The sequence below is a fragment of the Mastomys coucha genome, unplaced genomic scaffold, assembly GCF_008632895.1.
Source record: "Mastomys coucha isolate ucsf_1 unplaced genomic scaffold, UCSF_Mcou_1 pScaffold8, whole genome shotgun sequence".
Lineage (NCBI taxonomy): Eukaryota > Metazoa > Chordata > Mammalia > Rodentia > Muridae > Mastomys > Mastomys coucha.
The window spans coordinates 74,885,503-74,902,810 of NW_022196914.1; the positions used below are offsets into that span (position 1 = coordinate 74,885,503).

Sequence of the window (17,308 nt, forward strand, 5' to 3'; positions counted from 1 at the left end):
GTTCCTCCTAAGGGGCTGCAAACCCCTTCAGCTCCTTGGGTCCTTTCTCTAGTTCCTTCATTGGGGACCCTATGCTCAGTCCAATGGGTGGCTGTGAGCCTCCACTTCTGCACTAGTTGGGCACTGACTGACAGAGCCTCTCAGGAGACAGCTATAGCAGGATCCTGTCAGCCAGCACTTGCTGGCATCCGCAATAGTGTCTGGGTTTGGTGACTGAATATGGGAAGGATTCCCAGGTGCTGCAGTCTCTGGATTGTCCTTCCTTCAGTCTCTGTTCCACACTTTGTCTCTGTCAATTGCTATACTCTAAACCCAATAGATATTTGCTTTTCTGGCATCTGGAATACTTTTCTCCCATTCATCTCCTCTCTCTTGCCCCTGCTCTCTGGCTCTGTCCTTCATCCTACAATTTTGTCACATGTCCTCTTCACTGGGAGGCTCTTTCTAACCTCCAATTTCAATCCCACCCTAGAAATTTTTATATAAATTTTCAGGCTTCTTTTTCTTCTGCTTTGCACTTTGTACGTTTTAGCTTTTTGTGAAAGTTCTATGATATGACTTGGGAAGCAAGAGCAAAAATCCTTCAAGAAATAAGATGGATTTCCTTTCTTTATGGTTTATTTATTTTTATTTTACAAGCATTGATGTTTCGCCTGCATGTATGCCTGTGTGAGGGTGAGATCCCTTGTAACTGGTCTTACAGATAGTTTTGAGCTGCCATGTGGGTGCTAGGTATTGAACCCAAGACTAAAAGAGCAGCTGAATTCTCAACTACTGAGCCATCTCTCCAGCCCCAAAGATTAATTTTCTAGAAGCTTTTCTTTTTCTTTTTCTCTGGGAACAATTTATTTTTTTAATTGTGCAATAAATAATGATCAAATAAAGATTTTAATTTTTACCTACAATAATTACCAAGCTATATAATTTTATTTTCACTTTTACCATGGTCCATACTGGATTATCAAATCCTGAATAGCAATTTATATAAAATTGATTTATGAATCTTTCCAAGGGATTGTCATTGCTTTGGGAGCAAAGAGAAAATACCTGATCTGCTCAAAGCAGGATACTTCCTGTCTTCTTCCCCAACCCCCTTACACTATGCTCACTGTAAGTTTTTCTGTCGTATGCTCCAGTCTTCCATAGGCTGTTGCTCACTGGACTATTCTTTCTTGCCAATTTCCTCATTATCCCCTAGGTCTCCAGATCCTAGCTATTACTTTATATCATTGTATAAGGTACCAACTACATCTCAGACCCTTCCTACCTCCCTCTTCCTTGTTGATGGAACCCAACACCTACAAAACAAAACCAAAATTGCTATATACTTGCTTTCCCTGAAGAGATCTTGCAGCTAGCATATTACTATATCCAGAGCAAGTGGATCTGAAATCCTTTATGAGAAAGCAAGGCTTCTTGGATCAGGGAGGAAGAGAAGGAAAAGAAGAAAAAAAAGAAGAGGAAGTGGAGGAGGAAGAAAAGGAGGAAGGGGGAGCAGGAGGAGAAAAAGAAAGAAGAAATAACAATGCCCCTTATCCATCTTTTGCTGGTCATTATATAAGGACACAATATCCGGAGTTGTGGCATCTTCTGAGCAAGAAGGGACCAATGGTAGCAAACAAGACACGAAGGAAGAACATAGAAAAGGAAAGAGCCTATGTCTTTAATGACATCATTGATCCAGCTTGGAACCAACCTCGAGCAAAATATGTGCACACTTTGTGTGATATCAGATAACAAAGAGCATAGTTATAATACCACTATTTATTAGGCATGCTATGTCTAAAAACATGCTAGAAACATTTTCTCTAATGCTCTGGGTTTTGTGACTGCATCAATTCTTTGTCCTTAGGATATGATCTTTCTCCTTCCTACTATCTCCCTTGCTTGATTTTTAATTCAGTGTAGTTTTCTTTCTTTAGAATGCAAAGTCAGTTATCCAAGAAAAGGACCCTCTCTGATTCTGCTGGTTATTTTCCTGACATGTAGCCTAGTTCATGATCCCCTTTACTGTTCTCCCTCTTCTGATAGAATCTTGGTACAGAGCCCAGGCTGGATTTAAACTCATTGTCCTCCTACCTCAGCCTGAGTGTTACAAGTACAGGCATGCTGCTTCATTTGACCTAATACTTGATACTTAGTGCACAGCAAAAGATGTGTCGAAAGCTGAGTGTGTTGGTTTCTGCCTTTAATTCTACCTAGTACTTGAGAAGCAGAGGCTGCCATCTCTGTAAATTTCACTTCAGCCAGGGCTACACATTAGTGTCTCACTAAAAAAGGCAAAACTCAAAAGAACCTCAAGAGAAAGGAAAGGAAAACTACTTGTAACTTTTAAAATATAAAATCCAAGAAAGTAGTTCCTCTCATTTTGTTGCTTAGAAAAGATTTGCATAAGTTATGTTTACTATGATTATTCTTTCCAGTCTATTGATTCTTACTAGTTTCTGAAATGCTACCCTTGAACCATTCGTATTTTCTGGAAACCTGGCGAATACAGCAGATCAGACCATCCTGTGGCTGGAAAGAGATCTGGAAGCATAAATCTACTTCTTACTAAGCTTTCATTCAAAAAAAATTAACAATAACCACTTTCATTTTCTTATTTCTTACATTTTAGGTACTGGATATAAGCTAGATAATGGAGCAGAAATAGTTTGCTGTGTGCAAGTTTTGGGTTTTGTTGTTGTTGTTATTGTTTTTAAATGTAATTTCATCCAAACTATAGGTTATGCTAGTAGGCTTAATAGAATGTCTCAATGCATATTGCATTTTATTGTTTAAAATAGAAGCATTAGGGTGGAAATTGACTTTACTTCTTGCTTGCATCTCATGCATGGTGGCCAAAAGAAACATTTATCTTAGTATTTCTGATGGCATGAGAAATTTACAGTGGATCTAAAGTTGTCTGTTTTCAATTTTTCTCCTTGCACATGGGCCTTTAATAAAGCATCCAGAAAAATAAATTAAAACCAGATATTTCTATCAGAAGTTTCACACAAAGTCACCAGAGGCACGGCAGAACTCCCTCATCATTTACTGGCTACAAACTAATTTTTTTAATCACATCTTATATTTTTATTGCTAATTTAATTGAAAACCCTTGAATTAATACAGTATCATCTTATAAAATTATCATGACCTCTGGCAGGGCTTTTGAGACCTTGGCAACCAATGAAACAATTTCCATGTGTAGTCAGGAACTGTTTCTTGAAATCAGTTTTGGGAAATGGGTGCAAATGATCAAAGTCCCTTTGGGCTCAGAGAATTTTCCTACATAAATTTAATCACGTGCCCCATTCACACTCTTGAATTCTCATCCTAAGGTTTCAACTGCTTCTAGGTCCTTCTCAAGCTTAACCTGTAGCCATCAAACCAATTATGTCCTTTCTTTTTCTCTAACCCACTAGATCTCTTGCTCCCCGTATGTTCTCTGTCTTAGCAAAATATTACTACCTTTCTTACAGTAGAAGGCGTCATCAACTACAAAATGCATCATTATGTTCTGATCTAATAAAAAAAGAAGAATTCCAGCAGTCCGTCATGGTAGGACCAATTGTATGTCTTGCTTTTAGAACTAAGACATGGGAAAAAACACATAACATATGGCAGTTGCCTAACAATATATTTTTCCCCTTTGTCCTTGGTAATAGAACTTGCATATTTACTGATCACTGGAATGAAGGCTTTAATTTTTTTTTTTTTTTTAGTGGAAATAAATTCTTACTAGGTAGTCCATGGTCCTTCTGCCTCACCCTCCGCAAGAATCTGGAATAGCAATATTATCCAAGACTAGACAATGAAATACAAGAAAAATGTGAAATGTCAACTTCCTTTTAGTTTTTGTTTTTTAGGGGTGTGTGTTTCTGTGTGTGTGTGTGTGTGTGTGTGTGTGTGTGTGTGTACCCACGATGCATACACCATCATGCATCTATACAGGTGAAAGGACAACTTTGAGAGTCATTCTCTTTTTACCATGTGAGTTCAAGGGCTTGAGCTCAGGACACAAAGTGCAGGATCAAGCACTCATAGCCACTGTGTAGTCTTGTTTGCCTCCTGTGGCCCTGGCTGGCCTGAAGTTCACCATGTATCTGAGGGTGACCTTGAATATTTGATCTTTGTGCTTTCACCTCCTGAGCACTGGAATAACAGTTGTGTGCCACCATGTCTGATTTCACGTGATGCTGAGGGTTAAACCCACTCAGGTGTTCAGGCATAGTAGGCAGCCGAGCCATACATCCCCAGCCCTTATATGGCAACTTTTGAGGATTCTTCCTTAAACATGTATAGCAGCCATATTTATTTCCCTTGTTTTCATATTTTCTGGTCTGTTATGTACATGCAAATATGAAAACAAAGTTTTTTTTTAAGAGTTATTTATTATTATATGTAAGTACACTGTAGCTGTCTTCAGACACACCAGAAGAGGACATCAGATCTAATTACAGATGGTTGTGAGCCACCATGTGATTTCTGGGATTTGAACTCAGGACCTTCAGAAGAGCAGTCAGTGCCCTTAACCGCTGAGCCATCTCTACAGACCGAAAACTCAGATCTTAAAGACAAGATTAATTCTATATGATGAAAAAATGGTAGTCTACATCCTCCAACCCTCGTTTTAACACAGGGAAACCACCAACCCACTGATACTCCCACCATCTCCCTATTCCCACTTCATGAATATACAGCATCTTCTTGGTTATACTCAAGACTCCCTTTTGCACACAGCAAAACTGCTACTTATAATAATTCCACCCATGTCTCTATTCTCCACCAAAGCCATGCAGCTGAGCAGAGCTAGAGAAAGGTCCTTACCTCTCATGATTTGTCAGGAACAGAGAGAATGGAAGCCAGAGCCACAGCTCCTACTGGGGACATGAGATAGCCCAAGGCATGTTCTTTAGAGATCTCCACTCAGATGAATCTAGGATTCTTTTTTTTTTCTTCTTTTTTTTTTTTTTTAAAGATTTACTCTTAATATTCTAATTATGGGTGTCTTAGTTAGGGTTCCCATTGCTGTGAAGAGACACCATTGACCAAGGCAACTCTTGTAAAGGACGTTTGATTGAGGCTGGCTTACAGGTTCAGAGGTTCAGTCCATTATCATCAAGGTGGGAAGCATGGCAGTGTTCAGGCAGGCATGGCACTGAAGAAGGAGCCAAGAGTTCTACATCTTGTCTGAGGGCAGACAGGAGGAGACTGTCTTACTCACAACCAAGGTGGGGATCTCATTGCCTTCCCCCACAGTGACACACTTCCTCCAAGAAGGCCATACCTACTCCAACAAAACCATACCTCCTAATATTGCCACTCCCTGGGCAAAGAATATTTAAACCACCACAATGGGTGTGTGTGTGTGTGTGTGTGTGTGTGTGTGTGTGTGTGTGTGGAGGGGGCAGTATGTGCACATGAATACAAGGGCCCACAGAAGTCAGTGGTGTGAAATCCCCCTGGAGCTGGGGTTACAGACAGTTGTAAACCACCTGATGTGGGTGCTGGGAATTGAACTCAGGTTCTTAGGAGGAACAGTATGTGCTCTTAACAACTGAGACACTCCTTCAGCCTGAATCTGGGATTCTTGACTCTGTTGCAGAAAAAAATTCCAGAAGGAGTTAGTATAAAGCAGATCTTCATACTAAATTTACTAAGTAGGATATTTTAATACAGGTCTAAATGCTACAGGAATAAAAAGAGAGGTGCTGAGGGTGAGGACAATATCTACATAGTTAAGTGTCTTTTCTCTCTCTCTCTCTCCATATATATTGTGTGTATATGTATATATACACACAAATTAAATTTCTGAGAGAAATTTAAGAAAAAATGTCCCTCTTTTTCTCAGTACACAGGATCAGAGGCTAGTTCATGAGAAGCCTTAAATAGGATTATAGCTCATAAGAGTACAAAACAAACAGCAAACAAAAAACATAGTTCACATGAATAACAAGAAGGTGTTATTTTGACTGTAGATGAAGGTTGTACTCCTATTTGTGAGATTCCCAGGAAATCATAGGTTTACCTCTGAGAAATAAGGTCATATATGTGCAAGCCTTAAGCATGACTCATCGTTATCTGAAATACAAGTATAAAAGGAATATTGTCTCTATGAAGACAATCTTCCTGGCAAAGTTTGTTAATTGTGCTGGAATTCTTAACTGTTGGCAAATGGGAGACTCCTTCCCCTTTTCATGTTTTCTACATTTTCCTATTAAGTCTCTCCTGTCTCAACTTGACCACAGTTCTAAAGAACTTTGCAATAAATGCAACTTATCCTTCCCTCTCCTCCCAATCACTATCTCATTTTTATTCGACCAACCTTGCCCAGCTCTTTTCTCTCCTGGAACCTCCGCTGTCTCTCCTATCCTCCTTGCTAATGACTTTCTGTGTGTGGGAAAAGAAGCAATCAGAACAGCTTTTCAGATAAGGCTCCAACTTAACTTGCCCCTACATTCACATGCTCTCTCCGTGACTATAGATCTACCATTCAGGTCTCTGCCTACAGCTAATCTCTGTATTGTAAAGGAGATACGGTCTCATCCTGGACCACCTAGATCTGCCCTTCACTTTTTTTGCTGTCTTCAGACACACCAGAAGAGGGCGTCAGATCTCATTGCGGGTGAGCCACCATGTGGTTGCTGGGATCGAAGAGCAGTCAGTGCTCTTACCCGCTGAGCCATCTCGCCAGCCCCCTGCCCTTTACTTTATCTAAAGATACTTTACTCTTTCCGGGACCATTGTCTTTGGCAGACTGTGGTTTCTCCTGTTTTGATTAACAATTAAGCTTGCTGGGCGGTGGTAGTGGCAGTGCTCCCCTTTAATCCCTTGGGAGCACTTGGGAGGCAGAGGCAGGCGGATTTCTGAGTTTAAGGCCAGCCTGGTCTACAGAGTGAGTTCCAGGACAGCCAGAGCTACACAGAGAAACTGTCTTGAAAAACCAAAAAACCAAAAAACAAACAAACAAACAAACAAACAAAAAACACAAAAAAACCAATTAAGCTTACTTTGACCCAACTTATTTCACTATCTATTGTCCCGTCTCTTTGCAGCAACAGGCCCCTAACTAACTTTCTGTTCACTGCCTCGATTGTCTCTACACTCCCTTTCTCTGCATTCCGGTGGTACTTAGCCTCCTGTGGCTCCACTGAATCCTCCTCTTCCAGGTCACTGACCTTCATGTTGATAAATCAAGAATTAGTTCTCGGATTTTGCATTTTGCTTATCACTTGACAGCTCATTTCTATATCCTCCGGTATCTCTATTTGCCTGGACTCACAGTATATCACATTGTCCTGGAATCTCTACTGCATTGCTTGGATTTTTTTTTTTTAGGCTCCTCCTCTTCCCAGTTCAGTACTGTTGGAGAATCCATGACTCAATCCTTTGTCTTCCTCTCCTGTCTCTAGATGACATCTACTTCGATGGTGTTCAAATTTCACCTGTACATGAACTGCTTCTTCACCCACAACTACGCCTTTCTGTGATTTTCAGACTTGTATTCCTACCTGTTTATTTCCTCAACTGGATATTAGATGTTATAAACCTAACTGGCTGAGCTCCATATTACCCCAAATCTGTTTGACCCATAGTCGTTCCTATTTTTCTTAAAGACTTATTTATTTTTATTTTGTGTGTGTGTTCGCACTGTCTATTGCATGTGTGCAGTGCCTATAGAGGCCAAGAGAAGGTGTCAGAACCTCTGGAACTGGAATTATAGATGGTTGCTAACGACCATGTGCATGCTGAGATTGAACCTGGGTCCTCTGGAAGAGTGGCTTCTGAGCCCTCTCTCCAGACTTCCCACCTTTTTAAATTGTGTGGTTTGTATGTGTCTATACACGAATGCAGGTGTCCCTGGGTGCCATAAGAGGGTTTCTGATTCCGGGAAACTAGAGTTACACAGGCAGCTGTAATGTGTGCTAGGAACGGAACTTGGGTCCTCTACAAGAACAGTACACTCTCGTGAACACGGAGCCATCTCTCAGCCCAGACTCCCTCTTTTAAACATTTTTAAAATTTTTTTCTTAAACACCTTTTTTTTTTCCTTTTCTTAAAAATGCACATCACTGTTGCTTGTTCCTATCTGAATTACATTGTCATTTTCCCAAGGCTCCTAAAGGAAGCTAATTGGAGCTTCCAATTCTAATGACTGGCATCTGCAACCAGACGTTGCCTCTGCCCTAGAAATATAGAACTCTCTCACCAAAATGCTTTTTATTCCTCCTAGGAGAATGTTGCTGGGGAAAGTGTCTAACCCCCTGTGCTGTATCGTCTCCTTGCAACTTCTACTAGTGTGATAGAAAAGAAGAAAGGAACGGACATTCATTGAATGTCTACTGTGTGCCAGCCTTTTTAGTCAGCTACTCCGGGTGTTTGCTCACTTGATTCATCCTCATAGCACAAAGGAGAATGGGGATTCGTCTAGGTTGAAAACAAATTCAAGTCGTATGGCTAGTAAATACAAAGCTGGAATCTAAACTCAGGGTGGGGCAAGTCTAAAATCTGCATTTTATTAGCCTATGGGCCTTGCCAAGGAAGATTTGAGAGCGCTAATAGTCAACCATTCTGACAGCTTTGATTTACTATCAGGCTTGCCTATCTTCCACTCTTTCTTTCTTTCTCTCTCTCTCTCTCTCTCTCTCTCTCTCTCTCTCTCTTTCTTTCTTTCTTTCTTTCTTTCTTTCTTTCCAATTAATTTGCTCATAAGACTCTTCAACTGCCCTCCCTGACTGTGGTGGTTTGAATAAAAATGGCCCTTATAGGAACAGAGAGAGTGGCCTTTTGGGCCATTGTTAGGAAGTGTGGCCTCGTTGGAGTAGGTGTGGCCTCGTTGGAGTAGGTGTGGCCTCGTTGGAGTGGGTGTGGCCTCGTTGGAGTGGGTGTATCATTGGGCATCTTGCCTAGAGCTCCCAGAAGCTCAACCCTGGCCAGTGTGTCATTGTCATTTCCTATTGCCTTTGGATCCAGATGTAAAACTCTCAGTTACCTCTCCAGAACCATGTCTACTTGTATGCTGCCATACTTCCTGCCATGATGATACTGGATTAAACCTCAGAACTGTTAGCCAGCCCCAATTAAATGTTTCTTTATAAGAGTTTTTGTCGTCATGGTGTCTCTTCACAGCAATAAAACCCTAAGATACTGACTCCCCTTGCTTTCTGGTCTCCTTTTTCTTTTTTTTTGCCCAAAATAACTTCCTTTCTGAGTTTATGCTATATGTGGAATGTGTGTGTGTGTGTGTTTAAATCTATACTGTCTATTTTTATTTACTTTTTAATTAACTTCATACAAACTAGAGTCCCCTAGAAGAGAAAACCTCAATTGAGAACTTACTTCCATCAAAGTGGCCTGGGACATTTTCTTCATTAATAATTCCTGTGAGAGGACTCGACCCAAAGTAGGTAGTGTCACCCCTGGGTAGGTGGCTCTGGGGTGTTTAAACAAAGTAGGCCATATAAATGCAAACCAGTAAGCAGCCAGTCCTCCCTGGTCTCTGCTTGGTTCCTGCCTCCAGGTTCCTGCCCTGTTTGTGTTCCTGTCCTGATTTCTTTAATGATGAACCGTGATGAGGAGGAAGCATATGCCTGATAAACCACTGTTGCTTCCTCATGCTGCTTTGGTCATGGTGTTTCATCACAGCCAAGTTGCCCTATCTAAGATGGGCCTGTAAGTCAAATAAGCAATTTTTCCCCACCAAGTTGTTTTCGGTTAGTGTTTTATCAAAGCAATAAAACAAGCTAGGGCAATAGATGAAAAGCAAACATTTAATATCTGTCTTTCTGAGTCTGGCTTATTTCTTTAATACCCTCTTTCCCCCCAACTACTAGGTAGCAGGTAGTGGTTGCACCTAGGGCCTCATACATGCTAGCCAAAGACTGTATCAGTCAACATGGCATCTCCCCACTTCCCTTTTCCCTTTTTCTATTTTGAGAAAGGATGTCATTCAATGGCCCAGGTTGACTTTCTATTCATTCTAAATCCCAGAATGGCCTTGAATTTTTGATCTTTCTCAGTTTCACAAGCAACTGGGAATGCAACTCTGCCTCATCTACTAGGCCTAACCCTACAGCATATTTTCAGTACAGGAGCCACCAATGTTTTTCTTGAAATACAAGGCTCCTATCAGTCACTCCCTTCCTCAAAACCTTCCCTCAGGTACTGGTTGGCCGTTCATTGGCTGCGTTTTCTCCTTTACCTCCTCTGCTATCACTTTCCTTATTCACTGTTATTTTTCTAAATGTGTCAAGCAGGTTCTCCCGTTTGGGCTTTGCATTAATTATTTGTCTGCCTGGAATATATTCCTCCCCGCCCCCACCCTACCCCTCTACCCCCGGCAGGGAAATGAACAAGGCTACCTTTAAGTCTTTGATCAAATGTCACCGCTTTAGTGAGTCTTCCTGTGACGTATATACTAGTCAGTATTCTGTCAGGAGAACAAACCACATTAACCATTGCAAACAGAGAACATTTAATTCACGAGTATTGTTTATATAGGTAATTGCCTTGTAGAGAAGCCAAATCAGGTAGCTCATGCGTCAAGGCAGAGATTACAATCAGGGCTCACACAACACAGAAAAAAATCACAGCTTATGGGATCTAAAACTGTATCGGGGGCTGTGTAGCAGAAGCTATGATCAGGGAAAGAAAGGCCATTCACAAGGAACTGGGATCATGTGGAGAAACAGTATTCAAGCACTGCCAAGCTGCACCGATCTGTGAGCACAAAATGGGGTGGGGATGGAGATCGGGGAGGAGATAGTGTTCCTAATTTTCCCATCTGCCAGTGCTTCCCTTTAGCTTAGCTTCTCCCAAACCAAAAGTCAGCAGCAGGGAAATGCAGAGAAGGAATCTACAAGGTGGTTACCTTGGCTATGCGGAGATATGGCCAAAATTGGCAAGTGTAGTGGCTAGTTCAGGACGCTGCGCTCACGTCTCAAAGCACAGGCACAAAAGCCAGAGAGCAAACAGGAAGTGGTCAGGCCTTTAAACTCTCAAAGCCCACGTCCAGTGACACACTTCCTCAAGCAAGGCCACACCTCTTTAAACTGCCCCCAACTGAAGACCAAGAGTTTAGATACTCAAGGGAAGACATTTGTTTCACAGCAGCCTATCAAGGCTTCCAGCTCCTCATCCACACACCCAGTCTCCCGATGCTCATCACCTTGCTCTCTGATTTTGTCTATAGAGATTTCTAGTTATCAGAGAGGCTGTCATTGCTATAGAAAAAGAAGTTATTAGGCCGGTGGTGGTGGCAGCGCCAGCCTTTAATCCCAGCACATGGGAGGCAGAGACAGTCGGATCTCTGAGTTGGAAACCAGCCTGGTCTACAGAGTGGGTTCCAGGACAGCCAGGAACCCACTACACAGTGAAACCCTGTCTCAAACAAAAACAACAACCAAAAAGATAAAAGGAAAAGAAAGGAAGTTGTTGAAACATCAAAAAGGAAATAAAAGTCACAATAATCTGTCTTAAGAATTAAAATTTTTGTTTGTAATTAAAAATTACTTGTCAGTGCTGGGAATCCAACAGGGCCCTGTGTGAGTTAGGAAAGCACTTTGTCACTAGGTTCCTTCCTCCTCCAACCCTCCCCCTTCACCCAGGCCCCTAAGCCAAGTTTGAACAGGGCGATAACAGGGAAAGCTGAGCAGAAATCAACACCCAGATCAAATCAACCTGCAGAGGGTAGTCCAACGGTGATGCTAACGTGGCACCAAATGCAAGTTATACAGCTGCCTTGACTTTCGGCTGTGCACAAAACTATGCCATCCCTTACCACTGATGACACCAACCTCTGAAGCAGACTCTCTGGGCCCCTTAGTATCGGTGGCTCATTGTCCATAACCTGAGGCAAAATGTACCAAATGCCTGAATCTGAGTGTATTGGATGATGTTTGTTCGCTTGCAGCAAGTACTTTTTTTCCCCAGTCAGTTCTAGTGGTGGGCTCAGGGACTGAATACTTCCATTTGGATCCTTCTTGGAGGCATTTTTACCATGTTTCTGGAGGGTCATCATTTACAGTTTTTGCAGCTCTGGAGTCTGTTTTCTCAGTGCTGCCCAGTCACTAAGCTAATGTCGCCAAAGTTCATGTTTTCAGCAGTCATTTACTTCCTACCTGAGATGTATGATGGTTCAAAATGATGTAGATTTCCATTGCAAAGCCCATGGGGTAGGAGAAAGGCTTCTTCCACTTGGTTTGGTGGTAGCCAGCCATTGGGTGGGTCAAGATGCATACAAGTATATCCGGGAGGAAGGAGGAGTTCAAAATGGTAGCTTTCTTCTGAGGATCCACTGCTGGCAGTGTCCCAAGGTCTCTGCACCGCATAGGGATGGCTCCCCATCCCAACATATTCAAGCTGGGTGGGCTACAAGTCCAAGCAAGGTTCTATCATATACAAGACTCATGTGTATTGTGGCTGATGTAAACATCCGTCTCCGAAGGGTGCAGCTTATCTAAATCTGTCCATCACAGCAGTAGCCACCTAAAAGTTTACCCAAAGCCTTCATTCTGTTGCTGAGGAAAAAGCTGGATTCCACTCTATGGCTCTGAGAAGGATGGATTCTTACTAGGTTTGTATTCACATATAAATTCTTTGAGATTATCCTCACTGATCCAGTCCATAAGGCTACCAGAAGAAATCGTGACACCCAGTGCTTGGCTCAACCATTCCACAAATAGAGGGAGATGCAGACAGACATCTGCAGACTGGAAACTGTGGCCTGCGGGTGAGAAGAAGCCCCAGTCCTCTCCAGCTCCACTGTACCCATAATATAAGTAATGTTTGTAAGAGTCATATCCGGTAAACAACTTAGGACAGTCACGCCAGCTGAAAGGTGTTATTTTTCAGCTAACATTGGTCTGTAGATTATTTCATGAGTGCTCTGTGGAAGCCCAGCAGTCAAAGGACAGTAAGGTTTGAAGACTATAAGTGATGATGTATCATGTTCCTAACCAGATAAGTTCTCTTTATGTCACCTTATTGCAGAGTTATGGCTACAGTATTTGAAACAGTCTGTATAAGATAAATCCTCTAAGAGAGGATTGCAGAAGCCAGCCCTGTAAATATGATTCATATATGTAATGGGACCTAAAGTTTCTAGGGTTGACGCAGCATTGGGGCTCTCTTAACATGACCACTTGCTTAGAAGTTTGATGAGTACAAACTCAGAACTGGAATTTGCTTAGGAAAGTATAGGATGAGAGACTTGGCTAACCACTGTCATGGTCTTATGTAAAAAAGAGAGATCACTTGCAAACCTCATTTTAAACATCAAACCCAGGGCTCAGAGGTTAAGAAAGTGTGCTGGTCTTGCACAGAGTTCAGTTCCCAGCTGCCCTGCCCTGACACCCTGCCCCCCCCAACCCCCACCCCATTTTGGAGAGTTCTCAACTCCCTGTAAGTCCAGCTCCAGGGGTATCTAATGTGCTTAGCTTCTGCAGGTACCCAAATACATGTGCACACATACAGATGCACATGTAACTAAAAATGATAATAATGAAAATGAATCCAGTGTTGCATTTGTCCCACTGCTGCTCTTAAGGGAAGATAACATACTCCATGGCACAAGTGAACTTACTGGAAGAAGTTTCTCTCTCACAAAGCAAATTTAAATACAATTAGCCAAGTCATCAGAGTACCACTGAAGTTCACAATGCTGTGCGCTCCAGGTTCTGTGGAATCTAAAATCTGGGTGGAGAGTAAACTTTGTGCCAGATCTGGTGCACTCAGGGCAGGAGGCTGTAAACAAGATTGAACATTGGGCAAATTATTTTCCTTGAGATTTGTAACCTAGGGATGAGCACCAGGGTGAGATTCAGTGAGTAACAAGCAAGTGACCTTACAAAAAGTTTAATTTAAGGAATCAATATGTGGCTGGCTGTGGTGGCTCATTCCTTTAATCCTATCACCCAGGAAACAGACAGGTAGATCTCAATGAATTCAAGGCCAGCCTGGTCTACATCCTGAGTGCTAAGACAGCCAGGGCTACATAGAGAGACCCTGTACACACAAACACACACACACACACACACACACACACACACACAATTAATTTGTAGCTATTAAGAAGCCTCTATGGTTGACTCAGGCCAATTAGTTCATCTTAGGTCAGCTTGTGAGGCTCCCACAAGGCTGCCAAGAAAAGCTAGTTGGTAGCAATAGGGTTTCAGATTGGATTGTTTCAAATCGCACCTTATGTGTGGTCTGCAGTTACTTTTCTCATCTCTGGTCAAGTTACCTTGAACGTTCTTTTCATTTGACAAAGGACACCAGTAAATACACCACCACATAGTTTTCTTTCTGTTTGGGCCATGCCCTGGTAGACTACACTGTTTCCTAGAATGACGGCAAGTGTGGACAAAAAAAAAAAGTAAAGTGAATTGCCTTTATTAAAGATCTGGGTTTGCCAAATTACAAAAACATGGCTTGATTTCAAAACCGAATTGATCTTTTCCTTAAGCCGATTTCCCTCTTTGGATTAAAATATGTGACTATGGATACCTAGAATTACTTATAGCCAACCTAAAATCCTGAGGTTTAAATTTCTTTTCCTTCTTTCAATTCTTTGAGATGTGCTTACTCTTTTTTCCGTGTATGACTGTTTTGCTCCCATGAGTCTGAGTGCCACATGTGTGACTGGTACCTGGAGAGGTCAGAAGAGGGCATGGAATCTCCTGATACTAGAGTTATGGATGGCAATGAAATGCCATGTGGGTACCAGGAATCAAGCCCCTGTCCTCTGCAAGAATAAGTTCTCTTTGCCACCGAGCCACTTCAGTCCTAAAACTTTTTTTTTTCTGTTGAGCAAAACAAACCAGATTGTATGTGGTGCTTGTTTAACTAAGAAACAAATGTCTGTTCAACAAGTGTAGGGTGGGGAGATACATTATTGGTATTCCTGCCCAACTGGTGATGTTCCTCTTAAAAAATGTTTCTGAATCAAGACTTGTTCCAGATTCTGGCTCAGCTTCACCAAAAGTTTTCAAAGTCACCGTGCTCTGAGCCAGGTTGGCAGATAGAGAAAAGGCATAAAGGAGCAACTATGAGGAACTTTAATGGGCCAGGCCTGGCAGCGAAGAGCATTCTGTTAGCTAAATATATCGTATTAGATGAAACTCAGTCACATAATTGCATCCAATTGCCAAGGAAGACAGGATGTGTGGTCTAACTCTGTTCCTGGTGAGGAAAGAAGAAGAGAAAGGAAGAGCTTGCTAGTTTTGTTTGTTTTGCTTTGTTTTCTGAAAAGCCACTCAGTTTCTTTTACTGACTTAGAAAAGTCCGGATTTTACTCAGTTGTCTGACATAGTCTTGTGCAAAATGCAAGGGTACGAAAACAAAAAGCAGAGTGCATTGGGCTTTGAGAGGTAATTTCTCTCTCTATTTTAATATGTATGGGATTGATATTCTTAAATATCCTTCTTAATCAAATATGCATGTTACCTAGATCTTGTTAGCGCTGAGTCCAGGAACTGGTAGGTTTTTCCATCCATGCCTTTATAGAACCGTTTATAGGTAGTCCAAAGTGTCTCATCTTTCAATCTCTGGAACTAAGTGCGTGTTATTTCAGCAAATATATTGGTTTGCAGATTAAATGTCGATCAGCGTAAGACATAATAAAGTAAGTAATCAGTCAGTATGGACTCTGATAGCGTCTGAGTCACTTCCTTTCATTTTCAAATGACTGTTTTGTGCCTATGCCATTCTGCTGTGCGCACTGGCAGTTAATCAGCATGAAAGGGATATTTTTCAGGAAATGAAAAAGAGACAGTGCTGGGAATTAAAAAGTCGTCGATACAAAGAAACACAGCATTGCTTATCTTTAAGCCAGTTTTTGAAAAATTGCTTTTAACATGTAATTGTCAAGAGTTTCTGCAGAAACTTTAAAATGGAAGAACATGGCAAAAACTGTCAACAGGCTCACCAAACAGATTGTGTCTGTCTTTTTTAGATTCTTAAAAACTAATTATAAGAGAAGCTCAGCAATTTTATTTGCTGAGCTACTCTTTTGCTCTTAGCTCTGGATCATGTCCGTTAAAGCATTAAAATGCTGGGCGAAAGGAGTCACTAGGTTGTATTACCAGAAAGAATATTAATTTCTGGAAGACATCAAGATTCCAAAGGTTGCCTTGAAATCATCAGTTGGTCACGTGGCCCAATTGCAACAATTGAGGCAAGCAGGATGGAGCTATCCCATGCCACTAAAAGGCTTAGCATACTAATGGCCCTTTGACACTATCAGCCATTCAGAAATCAGACTTTGTCATGCTGAAGAATAGGCCACTCACCCCCAACAGGAAGCATTGGGCAGGCAAACGTGACAGTAATTCCCTGTCAGATAAAACTGAGGTATTGTTTTGGATTCCCGAAATATAAGAAAAGAATTATCTAGTCACAAATTTAAAAGAATCTTTCTTTACCTATTAGGCGCTTCACATTCAAGGGAAGGATTGGCGTTGAAATTGTGGTTAACAATTTTTAGAGTCCAGGCATCTTTAAGCAGGTCGTGGAAATTGGAGTTGAGGCAACCTGCTACATTTGGTACAGTTTGGGGAAAGAAAAAGATTAACCAAGATCCCGGTGGTTTCTACTTTAAGTTAGCTAGGAGGTGAAAAGCACTGTGGGAAAAGAAAGCACCAGGAGCCCTGTGTCTCAAGGTTACTTTCTGTGTCTTTCCAGAGTTCCAAATGATTTGTATTAATGCACAACAAAGCAAGAGAAACAATCCAGCCCGGAGCCCGCCTGGAAACTAGGAACTGGCCTTGGAAACGTAGGGAGGTGAGGGGGACTCTCACATTAACACATCAAAACTAATTTGAAGAGGATTTAATTGATCTGTGGGCTGTCAAAGGAAGACTTCAGCTTGTAAATTACAAGTGGTTGTCTGCTCATTACCTCTCCCTTTGGAAAAAAATAAAAAAAGAATGGAGAGAAATGATTTTGGCATTTTGTCTGCTTGTATTTGTTATTTCTCCACTTTAGCCCTGTATGGAGTGTCTTATTTTGCCCAACTATCGATTGTTGAAAATATTTTTTTTTTCAAAAGGGGAAATATTTATTTCAGGGCGATTATCTCTTGTTCTGTAGAAGAGGAAAAAACAGGTTCAAATGAGGCAGACTTCAGCAGAGACACTTGTAATCCCCTTTGTGTCTGTGTGTTCTTCCCATCAGTTTAGAGAATGTGAGAAACATCTCTTTGAATCAAGTTGGTACTTAGGTCTCCAGACTCCGACAGTTTAAATGTGATGCATACATAGGGTATTCCAATACAGTCACCTGTTTACTGCACTGCCTTACTTTTCAATGTAAAATAAAACAACAA

The 17,308-nt window shown here is 41.5% G+C and overlaps 1 long non-coding RNA gene across 1 annotated transcript in view; it reads left to right on the forward strand.

Moving 5' to 3' along the window:
• Positions 1-16,924, forward strand: part of LOC116083701 — a 200,394-nt gene extending 183,470 nt beyond the window's left edge. The window contains exon 12 of the long non-coding RNA XR_004115878.1: positions 16,666-16,924. This is a non-coding gene — a long non-coding RNA (uncharacterized LOC116083701). The remainder of the gene's footprint in view (positions 1-16,665) is intronic.
• The last annotated feature ends 384 nt before the right edge of the window (positions 16,925-17,308 follow it).